General features: G+C 38.0%; 1 non-coding gene across 1 annotated transcript; it reads right to left on the minus strand.

The window, feature by feature from the left end:
- Positions 1-4,985: 4,985 nt before the first annotated feature.
- On the minus strand, positions 4,986-5,093 carry LOC148571680 (small nucleolar RNA R71). Its single transcript, XR_015880297.1, has one exon. It is a non-coding gene; the product is annotated as a small nucleolar RNA R71 (small nucleolar RNA).
- Positions 5,094-13,359: the final 8,266 nt, after the last annotated feature.

Genomic DNA, 13,359 nt, shown 5'->3' on the forward strand with positions numbered 1-13,359 from the left:
CGACCTCTTCGCACTTAATTGACCATAACTTGAGCTACAGAGGTCCAAATGATGCGGTTCTAGTTGCGTTGGAAAGCTAACATACGGGGCTTCAAAATTATATAAGATTTGCCATAGTTAAATCGCAGACAAGGGCGCGCACACGCACAGTACACGTATACACCGATGGTTGCACACAATTCACTTAATGCAACTCATGGCCAGCGATTTTAGAAGCCTTGTGGGCCCAATCCAATTCATTTCTGGTGCTATTTAAGCCAATGATTAAAGGGGAATTAACATACTTTTGATCATTAGTTTAGTTTAGATTAGTTTTGGAGGGAAAGTTAGTTTTTAGAGAGAGAAGCTCTCACTTCTCTCTAGGATTAGGAATTAGGATTAGGATTAGTTCTTAGATCTAGGTTTTTATTCATGCTTCCCTCTACTATTGCTTCTTATTCCTTTGTTTTTGCAATCATCTTCTTCTATTCTTTTGTTATAATTTCCTTTATGATGCTTCTATATTTTGTTGTAGATCTACTATTGTTCCTTCTCTATTCTTTCAATTCAGGTTGAGGTAATTCATAATAAATGTGCTTATTTTAGTTGTTGTTGTTAATTCTTTGCAATTAATTGTTGTTAGATTTTACTCTTGTTGTTGATTTACTATACTTTATTCTTTTTCCTTCCAAGTGTTTGTCAAAATACTTGAGAAGATGTTAGAGTAGATTTTAATGTTCTTGGCTTGGGGAGGTAACTTAGGAACTCTTGAGTTACTAATGTCCAAGTGATTGATGATTGGGAGCCATTAACTCTAGATCTCACTAATTAAATTGGTGGAGAACTATGACTTATAGACTTGGATTGATGATGAGCGGATAATTTATACGCTTTTTGGCGTTGTTTTTAGTATGTTTTTAGTAGGATCTAATTACTTTTAGGGATGTTTTTATTAGTTTTTATGTTAAATTCACATTTTTGGACTTTACTATGAGTTTGTGTGTTTTTCTGTAATTTCAGGTATTTTCTGGCTGAAATTGAGGGACTTGAGCAAAAATCAGATTCAAAGGTTGAAGAAGGACTGCTGATGCTGTTGGATTCTGACCTCCCTACACTCAAAGTAGATTTTTTGGAGCTACAGAACTCAAAATGGCACGCTTCCAATTGCGTTGGAAAGTAGACATCCATGGCTTTCCAGCAATATATAATAGTACATACTTTTGCCGAGTTTAGACGACGCAAATGGGCGTTGAACGCCAGTTCTATGCTGCAGTCTGGAGTTAAACGCCAGAAACACGTCACGAACCAGAGTTGAACGCCAAAAACACGTTACAACTTGGCGTTCAACTCCAGAAGAAGCCTCTGCACGTGTAAACTTCAAGCTCAGCCCAAGCACACACCAAGTGGGTCCCGGAAATGGATTTATGCATTAATTACTTACTTCTGTAAACCCTAGTAGCTAGTTTAGTATAAATAGGACTTTTTACTATTGTATTTACATTTTTGGGGATCTTTGATCAGTTTTATGCTATCTTAGACTTTCATGGGGGCTGGCCATTCGGCCATGCCTGGACCATTATCACTTATGTATTTTCAAATGGTAGAGTTTCTGCACTCCATAGATTAAGGTGTGGAGCTCTGCTGTTCCTCATGATTTAATGCAAAGTACTACTATTTTCTATTCAATTCAACTTATTCCGCTTCTAAGATATCCATTCTCACCCAAGAACATGATGAATGTGATGATTATGTGACACTCATCATCATTCTCACTTATGAACGCGTGCTTGACAAACACTTCCGTTCTACATGCAACCAAGCTAGAATGAGTATCTCTTAGATATCTAATACAAGGGACCGAGTCCGAGTTATTAGTATCTTCGTGGTATAAGTTAGAACCCATGGATGGCCATTCCTGAGATCCGGAAAGTCTAAACCTTGTCTGTGGTATTCCGAGTAGGATCTAGGAAGGGATGGCTGTGACGAACTTCAAACTCGCGAGTGCTGGGCGTAGTAACAGACGCAAAAGGATAGTAAATCCTATTCCAGTATGATCGAGAACCTCCAGATGATTAGACATGCCGTGACAGAGCATTTGGACCATTTTCACAGAGAGAATGGGATGTAGCCATTGACAACGGTGATGTCCTTACAGAAAGCTTGCCATGGAAAAGAGTAAGACTGATGGGATGAAGACAGCGGGAAAGCAGAGATTCAGAGGAACGAAAGCATCTCTATACGCTTATCTGAAATTCTCACCAATGAATTACATAAGTATTTCTATCTTTATTTTCTGTTTATTTATTATTATTATTCGAAAACTCCATAACCATTTGATATCCGCCTGACTGAGATTAACAAGATGACCATAGCTTGCTTCATACCAACAATCTTCGTGAGATCGACCCTTACTCACGTAAGGTTTTATTACTTGGACGACCCAGTGCACTTGCTGGTTAGTTGTGCGAAGTTGTGAAGTTATGTTTGGACCATGGTATTGTGCACCAGTTATTGGCGCCATTGCCAGGGAGAGAACGAACAACAAATTTTACAACCTCAGAGTAATAATTTCGCATACCAAGTTTTTGGTGCCATTGCCGGGGATTGTTCGAGTTTGGACAACTGACGGTTCATCTTGTTGCTCAGATTAGGTAACTTTCTTTTCGTTTTCTTTTCAAAAAAAAAATATTTTGTTTTCAAAAATCTTTCAAAAATTTCTCATCTGTTTTCGAAAATTATTTAAAATATTTAAGAATGAATTCTAGAGTTTCATGGTAACATGTTGAAGCCTGGCTGGCTGTAAAGCCATATCCAAATTCTTTTAGATTGAGGCTTCCACTTGTCAACATAAAAGGCATGTATATGAAGTTGGATGAAGTATTAGCTGTTATATGCCTGATTTGTATCTTCTAAAGCTTGGCTGGCTAGTGAGCCATGTCTAACCCTTGGATTGGAGCTTTAGGCTAACATTGAAAGATTCTTGGAATTCTTATTAAAAATTTTTGAATTTCTTATTTTCTTTTTCCTAGATGTTTTTTGAAAAAATATACAAAAATCCAAAAAAAAAAATTAATTAATAAAATCATAAAAATAAAAAAAATATTTTATGTTGTTTGTTTGAGTCCTGTGTCAAATTTTAAGTTTGGTGTCAATTTCATACTCATCTTGCATTTTTTTCGAAAATTACATTCATGCATTGCATTCATCATGATCTTCAAGTTGTTCTTGATAAACCTTCTTGATTGATCGTCATGTTATATTGTTTTGTGTTGTATGTTGTTTTTCATATGCATTCTTGCATTCATAGTGTCTATACATGAAAAATTTTTAAGTTTGGTGTCTTGCATGTTTTCTTTGCATATAAAAATTTTCAAAAATATGTTCTTGATGTTCATCATGATCTTTAAAGTGTTCTTGGTGTTCATCTTGACATTCATAGCATTCTTGCATGCATTCATTGTTTTGATCTAAAAATTCTCATGCATGGAGTCTTTTTCATGTTTTTCTCTTTCATCATTAAAAATTCAAAAATCAAAAAAATATCTTTCCCTTTTTCACTCATAAATTTCAAAAATTTGGATTGACTTTTTCAAAAATTTTTAAAATCTAGTTGTTTCTTATGAGTCAAATCAAATTTTCAATTTGAAAATCTTATCTTTTTCAAAAATCATATCTTTTTCATTTTTCTTATTTATTTTTGAAAATTTTAAAAATATTTTTTTAAAAATCTTTTTCTTAATTTTACATCATATTTTCGAAAATATCATCAACAATTAATGTTTTGATTCAAAAAATTTCAAGTTTGTTACTTACTTGTTAAGAAAGATTCAAACTTTAAGTTCTAGAATCATATCTTGTGATTTCATGTGAATCAAGTCATTAATTGTGATTTTAAAAATCAAATCTTTTTCAAAACTAATTTCAATCATATCTTTTCAAAAATATCTTTTTATCTTATCTTTTTCAAATATCTTTTCTAACTTCTTATCTTCTTATCTTTTAAAAATTGAATTTCAAATCTCTTTCAACTAACCACTTAACTTTTTATTTGATTCTTATCTTTAGTAAAACTGCCCAACTAACTTTTTACCTTTAGTTTTCGAAAATCCCTTCCCTCTTTTTCAAAATTTCTTTTTAATTAACTAATTATTTCAATTTTGATTTTAATTTTTTTTTAATTTTCGAAAATTACTAACCTTTTTCAAAAACTATTTTCGAAATTTAACTTTAAATTTTAATTTTTAATTTTTGAAAATCCTCTCACCTCTCATCTCCTTCCATTTATTGATTCATTTACTAACACTTCTCTTCATCTCATATCTCTGCTCCCCTCACCCTTGTGTTTGGATTCTCCTCCCTTCTCTTTCTTTACATTACATTCTTTTCTTCTTCTACTCACACAAAGGAATCTCTATACTGTGATATAGAGGATTCCATATTTTCTTTGTTATTCCCTTCTTTGTCATATGAGCAGGAGCAAGGACAAGAACAAGAACATTCTTGTTGAAGCAGATCCTGAACCTGAAAGAACTCTGAAAAGGAAACTAAGAGAAGCTAAAATACAACAATCCAGAGACAACCTTACAGGAATTTTTGAACAAGAAGAGGAGATGGCAGCCAAAAATAATAATAATACAAGGAGGATGCTTGGTGACTTTACTGCACCTAATTCTAATTCACATGGAAGAAGCATCTCCATCCCTACCATTGGAGCAAACAACTTTGAGCTGAAACCTCAATTAGTTTCTCTGATGCAACAAAACTGCAAGTTTCATGGACTTCCATCTGAAGATCCTTTTTAGTTCTTAACTGAATTCTTGCAGATATGTGATACTGTTAAGACTAATGGAGTAGATCCTGAAGTCTACAGGCTCATGCTTTTCCCTTTTACTGTGAGAGACAGAGCTAGAATATGGTTGGATTCTCAACCTAAGGATAGCCTGAACTCTTGGGATAAGCTGGTCAAGGCTTTCTTAGCCAAGTTCTTTCCTCCTCAAAAGCTGAGTAAGCTTAGAGTGGATGTTCAAACCTTCAGACAGAAAGAAGGTGAATCCCTCTATGAAGCCTGGGAGAGATACAAGGAACTGACCAAAAAGTGTCCTTCTGACATGCTTTCAGAATGGACCATCCTGGATATATTCTATGATGGTCTGTCTGAATTAGCTAAGATGTCATTGGATACTTCTGCAGGTGGATCCATTCACCTAAAGAAAATACCTGCAGAAGCTCAAGAACTTATTGACATGGTTGCTAACAACCAGTTTATGTACACTTCTGAGAGGAATCCTGTAAGTAATAGGACTTCTCAGAAGAAGGGAGTTCTTGAAATTGATACTCTGAATGCCATATTGGCTCAGAATAAAATATTGACTTAGCAAGTCAATATGATTTCTCAGAGTCTGAATGGAATGCAAGCTGCATCCAACAGTACTCAAGAGGCATCTTCTGAAGAAGAAGCTTATGATCCTGAGAATCCTGTAATTGTAGAGGTGAACCACATGGGTGAACCATATGGAAACACTTATAACCCCTCATGGAGAAATCATCCAAATCTCTCATGGAAGGATCAACAAAAGCCTCAACAAGGCTTTAATAATGGTGGAAGAAACAGGTTTAGCAATAGCAAGCCTTTTCCATCATCCACTCAGCAACAGACAGAGAACTCTGACAAAGTACCTCTAATTTAGCAAAGTTAGTCTCTGATCTATCTAAGGCCACTCTGAGTTTCATGAATGAAACAAGGTCCTCCATTAGAAATTTGGAGGCACAAGTGGGCCAGCTGAGTAAGAAGATCACTGAAACCCCTCCTAGTGCTCTCCCAAGCAATACAGAAGAAAATCCAAAAGAAGAGCGCAAGGCCATTGACATAGTCAACATGGCCGAACCTAGAGAGGAAGGGGAGGACGTGAATCCCAAGGAGGAAGACCTCCTGGGACGTCCAGTGATCAACAAGGAGTTTCCCTTTGAGGAACCAAAGGACTCTGAGGCTCATCTAGAGACCATAGAGATTCCATTAAACCTCCTTACACCCTTCATGAGCTCTGATGAGTATTCCTCTTCAGAAGAGAATGAGGATGTTACTAAAGAGCAAGTTGCCAAGTTCCTTGGTGCAATCATGAAGCTGAATGCCAATTTATTTGGTAATGAGACTTGGGGAGATGAACCTCCCCTGTTCACCAATGAACTAAATGCATTGGATCAACTGAGATTGCCTCAGAAGAAACAGGATCCTGGAAAGTTCCTAATACCTTGTACCATAGGCAGCATGACCTTTGAGAAGGCTCTATGTGACCTTGGATCAGGAATAAACCTCATGCCACTCTCTGTAATGGAGAAACTGGGAATCTTTGAGGTACAAGCTGCTAAAATCTTATTAGAGATGGTAGACATTTCCAGAAAACAGGCTTATGGACAAGTAGAGGACATATTAGTAAAGGTTGAAGGCCTTTACATCCCTGCTGATTTCATAATCCTAGATACTGGGAAGGATGAGGATGAATCCATCATCCTTGGAAGACCCTTCCTAGCCACAGCAAGAGCTGTGATTGATGTTAAGAGAGGTGAACTAGTCCTTCAATTGAATGAGGACTCCCTTGAGTTTAAAACTCGAGGACATCCTTCTGTAAACATGGAAAAGAGGCACAGTAAGCTTCTCTCAAAACAGAGTCAACCAGAGCCCCCACAGTCAAACTCTAAGTTTGGTGTTGAACTCCCATATCCAAACTCTAAGTTTGGTGTTGGGGAGTCTCAACAATACTCTGAACATCTGTGAGGCTCCATGAGAGCCCACTGTCAAGCTATTGACATTAAAGAAGCGCTTGTTGGGAGGCAACCCAATTTTTATTTATCTAATTTTATTTTTATTTTTGTTGTTCTTTCATGTTTTATTAGGTTCATGATCATATGGAGTCACAAAATAAATAGAAAAATCAAAAACAGAATCAAAAATAGCAGAAGAAAAATCACACCCTGGAAGGACTTACTGGCGTTTAAACGCCAGTAAGGAGCATTTGGCTGGCGTTCAACGCCAGAACAGAGCATGGATCTGGCGTTGAATGCCCAAAACAAGCAGCATCCTGGCATTCAGACGCCAGGAATGCACACTGAGAAAAGCTGGCGCTGAACGCCAGAAACAAGCATAGAACTGGCGTTCAACGCCAGAAACATGCTGCAGATGGGCGCTGAACGCCCAGAACAAGCATCAATTCGCCGTTTAAACGCCAGAATTGCATGCAAAGGTATTTTACATGCCTAATTGGTGCAGGGATGCAATTCCTTGACACCTCAGGATCTGTGGACCCCACAGGATCCCCACCTACCTCCACTCATACTCTTCCCTCTTCTCAATGTTCATCCTCTCTTCCCAATAAACACCCTTCCCCAAAACCCTTCACCAATCACCTCAAGCTCTCTTCCCTATTACCTATTCACCACTCACATCCACCCACTCTTCCCCATAAACCTACTTCATACACCCCACCTACCTTCAAAATTCAAAATCATTTTCCCACCCAAACCCACCCTAAATGGCCGAACCTAACCCCTCTCCCTTCACTATATAAACCCCTCCATTCTTCTTCAATTTCACACAACACAACCCCCTCCTCCTCTTCTTGGCTAAAACACATCTCTCTCTCCCTCTCCTCCATTTCTTCTTCTTCATCATCTATTCTTTCTTTTCTTGCTCGAGGGCGAGCAATATTCTAAGTTTGGTGTGGTAAAAGCATAAAGCTTTTTGTTTTTCCATGGCACCTAAGACCGGAGAATCCTCTAGAAAAGGGAAAGGGAAGACAAAATCTTCCACCTCCGAGTCATGGGAGATGGAAAGATTCATCTCCAAAGCCCATCAAGACCACTTCTATGATGTTGTGGACAAGAAGAAGGTGATCCCCGAGGTCCCTTTCAAACTCAAGAGAAATGAGTATCCGAAAATTCGACATGAAATCCAAAGAAGAGGTTGGGAAGTTCTAACAAAACTCATCCAACAAGTCAAAATTCTAATGGTTCAAGAGTTCTATGCTAATGCATGGATCACTAGGAACCATGATCAAAGTAAGAACCCAAACCCAAAGAATTATCTCACCATGGTTCGGGAGAAATACTTAGATTTTAGTCCGGAAAATGTGAGGTTGGCGTTTAACTTGCCTATGATGCAAGGAGATGCACGCCCCTACACTAGAAGGGTCAACTTTGATCAAAGGTTGGACCAAGTCCTCATGGACATATGTGTGGAAGGAGCTCAATGGAAGATTGACTCAAAAGGCAAATCGGTTCAACTTAGAAGACTGGACCTCAAGCCTGTGGCTAGAGGATGGTTGGAGTTCATCCAACACTCCATCATTCCCACTAGCAACCGATCTAAAGTTACTGTGGATCGAGCCATCATGATTCATAGCATCATGATTGGAGAGGAAATAGAAGTTCATGAAGTCATCTCCCTTGAACTCTACAAAATAGCCGAAAAGCCCTCCCCCTTGGCAAGGCTAGCTTTCCCTCATCTTATTTGCCATCTATGCAATTCAGCTGGGATTGACATAGAGGGAGATATCCTCATTGATGAGGACAAGCCCATCACTAAGAAAAGGATGGAGCAAACAAGAGAACCTATCCATGGATCTCAAGAGACGCATGAAGAAGCTCATCACCAAGAAATCCCTGAGATGCCTCAAGGGATGCACTTTCTTCCACAGAATTTTTGGGAGCAAATCAACACCTCCCTAGGAGAACTAAGTTCCAACATGGGACAACTGAGGGTGGAACATCAAGAGCACTCCATCATCCTTCATGAAATTAGAGAAGATCAAAGAGTAATGAGGGAGGAGCAACAAAGACAAGGAAGAGACATAGAAGAGCTCAAGGACATCATTGGTTCCTCAAGAAGGAAACGCCACCATCACTAAGGTGGACTCATTCCTTGTTCTCAAATTTTCTGTTTTTCGTTTTCTTATGTTAAATGTTTATCTATGTTTGTGTCTTTATTACATGATCATTAGTGTCTAAGTGTCTATGCCTTAAAGTAGTGAATATGAATCCATCACCTCTCTTAAATGAAAAATGTTTTTAATTCAAAAGAACAAGAGGTACATGAGTTTCGAATCTATCCTTGAACTTAGTTTAATTATTTTGATGTGGAGACAATACTTTTTATTTTCTGAATGAATGCTTGAACAGTACATATGTCTTTTGAAGTTGATGTTTTAGAATTTTAAATATGTTGGCTCTTGAAAGAATGATGAACAGGAGACATGTTATTTGATAATCTGAAAAATCATAAAAATAATTCTTGAAGCAAGAAAAAGCAGTGAATACAAAAGCTTGCAGAAAAAAAAAAGAAAGAAAAAAAATGGCAAAAAAAAATATAAAAAGAGAAAAAGCAAGCAGAAAAAGCCAAAAGCTCTTAAAACCAAAAGGCAAGAGCAAAAAGCCAATAACCCTTAAAACCAAAAGGCAAGGATAAATAAAAAGGATCCCAAGGCTTTGAGCATCAGTGGATAGGAGGGCCTAAAAGAATAAAATCCTGGTCTAAGCGGCTAAACCAAGTTGTCCCTAACCATGTGCTTGTGGCGTGAAGGTGTCAAGTGAAAACTTGAGACTGAGCGGTTAAAGTCAAGGTCCAAAGCAAAAGAAGAGTGTGCTTAATAACCTTGGACACCTCTAATTGGGGACTTTAGCAAAGTTGAGTCACAATCTGAAAAGGTTCACCCAATTATGTGTCTGTGGCATTTATGTATCCGGTGGTAATACTGGAAAACAAAGTGCTTAGGGCCACGGCCAAGACTCATAAAGTAGCTGTGTTCAAGAATCAACATACTGAACTAGGAGAATCAATAACACTATCTGAACTCTGAGTTCCTATACATGCCAATCATTCTGAACCTCAATGGATAAAGTGAGATGCCAAAACTATTCAAGAGGCAAAAAGCTACAAGTCCCGCTCATCTGATTGGAGCTATGTTTCATTGATATTTTGGAATTTATAGTATATTCTCTTCTTTTTATCCTATTTGATTTTCAGTTGCTTGGGGACAAGCAACAATTTAAATTTGGTGTTGTGATGAGCGGATAATTTAAACGCTTTTTGGCATTGTTTTTAGTATGTTTTTAGTAGGATCTAGTTACTTTTAGGGATGTTTTTATTAGTTTTTATGTTAAATTCACATTTCTGGACTTTACTATGAGTTTGTGTATTTTTCTGTAATTTCAGGTATTTTCTGGCTGAAATTGAGGGACTTGAGCAAAAATCAGATTCAGAGGTTGAAGAAGGACTGCTGATGCTGTTGGATTCTGACCTCCCTGCACTCAAAGTGGATTTTCGGCAGCTACAGAACTCAAAATGGCGCGCTTCTAATTGCCTTAGAAAGTAGACATCCAGGGCTTTCCAGCAATATATAATAGTCTATACTTTGGCCAAGTTTAGATGACTCAAATGGGCGTTGAACGCCAGTTCTATGCTGCAGTCTGGAGTTAAACGCCAGAAACACGTCACGAACCAGAGTTGAACGCCAAAAACACTTTACAACTTGGCGTTCAACTCCAGAAGAAGCCTCTGCATGTGTAAACTTCAAGCTCAGCCCAAGCACACACCAAGTGGGCCCCGGAAATGGATTTATGCATCAATTACTTACTTCTGTAAACCCTAGTAGCTAGTTTAGTATAAATAGGACTTTTTACTATTGTATTTACATTTTTGGGGATCTTTGATCAGTTTTATGCTACCTTAGACTTTCATGGGGGCTGGCCATTCGGCCATGCCTAGACCATTATCACTTATGTATTTTCAAACGGTAGAGTTTCTGCACTCCATAGATTATGGTGTGGAGCTCTGCTGTTCCTCATGATTTAATGCAAAGTACTACTATTTTCTTTTCAATTCAACTTATTCCGCTTCTAAGATATCCATTCGCACCCAAGAACATGATGAATGTGATTATTATGTGACGCTCATCATCATTCTCACTTATGAACGCGTGCCTGACAAACACTTCCGTTCTACATGCAACCAAGCTAGAATGAGTATCTCTTAGATATCTAATACAGGGGACCGAGTCCGAGTTATTAGTATCTTCGTGGTATAAGTTAGAACCCATGGATGGCCATTCCTGAGATCCGGAATGTCTAAACCTTGTCTGTGGTATTCCGAGTAGGATCTGGGAAGGGATGGCTGTGATGAACTTCAAACTCGCGAGTGCTGGGCATAGTGACAGATGCAAAAGGATAGTAAATCCTATTCCAGTATGATCGAGAACCTCCAAATGATTAGCCATGCCGTGACAGAGAATTTGGACCATTTTCACAGAGAGGATGGGATGTAGCCATTGACAACGGTGATGCCCTTACAGAAAGCTTGCCATGGAAAGGAGTAAGACTGATTGGATGAAGATAGCGGGAAAGCAGAGATTCAGAGGAAGGAAAGCATCTCTATACGCTTATCTGAAATTCTCACCAATGAATTACATAAGTATTTCTATATTTATTTTCTGTTTATTTATTATTATTATTCGAAAACTCCATAACCATTTGATATCCGCCTGACTGAGATTAACAAGATGACCATAGCTTGCTTCATACAAACAATCTCTGTGGGATCGACCCTTACTTACGTAAGGTTTTATTACTTGGACGACCCAGTGCACTTGCTGGTTAGTTGTGCGAAGTTGTGAAGTTATGTTTGGACCATGGTATTGTGCACCAGTTATTGGCGCCATTGCCAGGGAGATAACGAACAACAAATTTTACAACCTCAGAGTAACAATTTCGCATACCAATTGACATAGCTCATTTGACTTTCCTTTATTAGTTAGAGGATGACTTAATGGGGTTGATCCTTGCCAATTCTCATGTTGTGGTTAGTGATAGGGATAGAGATCCTTGACCACCAAACCTTTCCAAGACCTTTTGTTATTTGAATTTCATTTCCATTTACTTGTCATGTTTCTTATCCTAAAACTCCAAAATGTACAACTCATAACCAATAACAAGAACACTTGTTTGCATTTCCTAGGGAGAACGACCCGAGGTTTAATACTTCGATTTATAAATTTAGGGGTTTGTTACTTGTGACAACGAAATTTTTGTATGAAAGGATTATTGTTAGTTTAGAAGCTATACTTTACAACGAGACTTCAATTGTGAATTCTAGACTACACAAAAATCCAATCATCAAAATGGCGCCGTTGCCGAGGGATTGCAATGGTGTTATATTATTGGTTATTGTATATATGTGAATACTGTGAATAGCTTAATTTTTGGATTGCTTGTTAGTTTTTGCTAGTTTTAGGACTTTGTTTCATTACTTCTTATTAGATTTTATTTCTATTTTATCTTTCCATTATGAATTCTCACTTTGGCTATGAGTTTGGTTCTAACTATATTGTAGGAAATGAGGACTATAATAAAGATGTGCATCAAGGATGGGACAATCAAAGGTGGGAGGAGCCATATGCATATGATCAATCTTTATGGCAACAACCTCCACCAATGCACTATGAACAAGAGCCATTCTATGATGCATACCAATCCAATGGTTATGGTGAGTCCCATTGTGACTTCCAAGAACCACCACCATACACCTATGAGTCATATCGTCAGCATAGCCATCAACCATACTCACAAGCCCCTTTTCACCAACCACCTTTGTATGACCCTTATCCATATCCACCATTACAGCAACCATATGAGCCATATGAACCAAATATAGAGCCACCACTATTCCAACATCAATATTTTCAAGAACCATCCCCTCCATATTATTACCAAGATGAACCACCTCCAATGTATGAAAATTTTCAACCACAAGATGAACTCTACTTCCCACCACAACCTCCCATGAAAGAATATTCATGCCCTTCAATCCAAGAGCCATATGATCCTACTTATGATATCCAAGAGGAACAAGAGTCAAGGGATCATCTTAAGGAAACATTGGATCAATTTCAAGCAACCATGGAGCGTGTTGTGCAACAAGTGGAAAGAGTGAAAATTATTGAACCACCACAACTCTACCAAAAAGAACCACCTTCCTACTATGAATCCTTCTCCCAAATTGATGAACCCTTCCATCCACCCCAACCTCCAATAGATAACCTCCTTGATGTTCTTATTTAAGGACAAGAGAAAATGAAAAGGGATGTGGAACAATTCACGGCCGCCTTGGACGAGGTGGTAAACCGGTTAGCATCCCAATGCTTGAACACTCAAGGGACTCCCATGGCAACATGTGGAGAATCAAATGAAGAGCATAACGTGAAGGAGAGATTGGATGATGAGAAATATTTCTTTATGTTGGAACAATTGGAGGAAGCTATAATAGTTGAAGAAAAGGAAGAAGTGGTTGAAGACTTAGGAGTTGCGGAGCCTCTATGGGAACATAGAGTTGAAGAA

Source organism: Arachis ipaensis, chromosome B3 (assembly GCF_059453495.1).
Source record: "Arachis ipaensis isolate K30076 ecotype BB chromosome B3, ASM5945349v1, whole genome shotgun sequence".
In the NCBI taxonomy this organism is placed as follows: domain Eukaryota; kingdom Viridiplantae; phylum Streptophyta; class Magnoliopsida; order Fabales; family Fabaceae; genus Arachis; species Arachis ipaensis.